Below are 1822 nucleotides of genomic sequence, written 5' to 3' on the forward strand. Positions count from 1 at the left end.
ATAGAAATACTGTGCATAAAATGTCAACAAAAATCTCGGCAGAACACCTGGAAGCGCACTATTAATACCACATTCACACATATACAGGGAAGCGTTTTGGGAAATGTGTGTCCTCAGAGGCAAGTGGGTTTTCGTCGGGTCACCGATGTGAGAGCTACGAGTGTTATTGGTACCGTCCCGGGCAAAAGTGGCCTCATCATTAAACAGAATTAATGGAATTACTCTGTGATAAAGCAGTTACCCAACGACCAAATTCCAATCGTCTACTTTTATCTCTTTCTCGAATGTGCCGAACCCGCTGTAATTGTTCAGCCCGGAATAGGGACGCAGAATTCTTTACTCTGCAGTTCTCTTTGTAAGTTCGATCGGTCGCCTGCTACAGCCAGTTGTATATTTTCTTCAGGAACGTTTAAAAATGGCCTGAGGCGGAATGCTTCTTACCTTCTCAACATTCACTGTCCTTGAGACCACCACGACACATTATATTCACCTGTCAGCAATGTGACCCAAGGTCGTTTATTCTTGCTTTACAACTGTAATGTTCTTCTTCAGCTGTTAAAGTAACCGAGGGCAGCATAACGGAAAACAGCAGAAGTACGCAGACGAACAGAAAAACTGTCTGCTTTTTGTGGTACGTTTCAGATGCGTTTCCGATCGAGTTACGTCCGCACTCAGTAGCGATCTTATACATCTTTCTTTAACGAACACGTTGCTCGCCCTCGTTTATTGTGAATATATGCAAAAGAAAATGAAAATGGAATTGGAGAGCCATAATAACGCGTAGTTTTGGAAAGTACAGTGTGGAAATGTTTGAGTCGTTGTTTTGAAACAAAACCACTCGGTACTTGCAGAGAGAAAAACCTGATACCCTCTCTTTAAGAAGAGTAGAGAGCGCCGGTTCTATTCCACAAAGGAGCTGATACGTAAGACGTCCCCAGAGGAAATTCGATCGGATGTTACATAAGGCGAAAGAACTATACCGTGAAAGCTGATGAATTTTTAAGAGCAGCTCATTGCTCGGCATATGCGTCAGGCGTCCTGGCCCCCTCATCCCCCCCCCCCCCCCCCCACACTATATTTTTTTCCCTTTGTCGTTCCGTGAAATCGTTGTATAACATGCATTGGTCGGTAAGAAATGTCTTTATTCGCTGCCGCTGTCACAAAAAGCGTTAGTGGAGACCAAAGCAGTGGCGAAAGCGTGAGTCCCCTTGCTCTTAAATAACAACATAGGTATCACACGTTTACGTTAGTTACCTGTTAGCAAAAAACGAAATATTCAGTTGCAATTTTTTTCTTACAGTCTTTTGTCTTCGTTAGCTTATGGTGCTGAAGGACAAAATATATTCGGAAATCAACCTTAGTTTAATTTCCTCCGGTCCGGAAGCAATCTGTTGTTCGTCCTTTTAATCGCTATACGGCATTTCTACTTGTATAAGGATTTGTACGTCGCTAGGATTGAAAAAATCGGCAGGCAAGATATTTGGCGGTGGGGGGTGGGGGGGTGAAGGAGAAGGAGTCACTGATCACATTATCGTGGCTTACATTTTAAGGATAATTTACCAGATGTCCTTCACTTTAGTGCACACAAACTACTCAGCACGAAGTTTGGCTTGAAGATGATCATCCTAGACCAAAATGAATTACGTGGGGCGATCAGAAATAATTGGCACTACAGGTTTTTTTTTTTTTTTCTTGCGTTTACAGGAACCATTTTCTGAGCAAACAGGTATTCCCCGCCAATGACTGTGCACTTTTGCCATTATTCCGACAACTTCCATATTTGCATAGCAAACCGTTCTTGGAGAGTATCAAGGCGCCACTG

The sequence above is a fragment of the Schistocerca nitens genome, chromosome 7, assembly GCF_023898315.1.
Source record: "Schistocerca nitens isolate TAMUIC-IGC-003100 chromosome 7, iqSchNite1.1, whole genome shotgun sequence".
Taxonomy (NCBI): Eukaryota; Metazoa; Arthropoda; class Insecta; order Orthoptera; family Acrididae; genus Schistocerca; species Schistocerca nitens.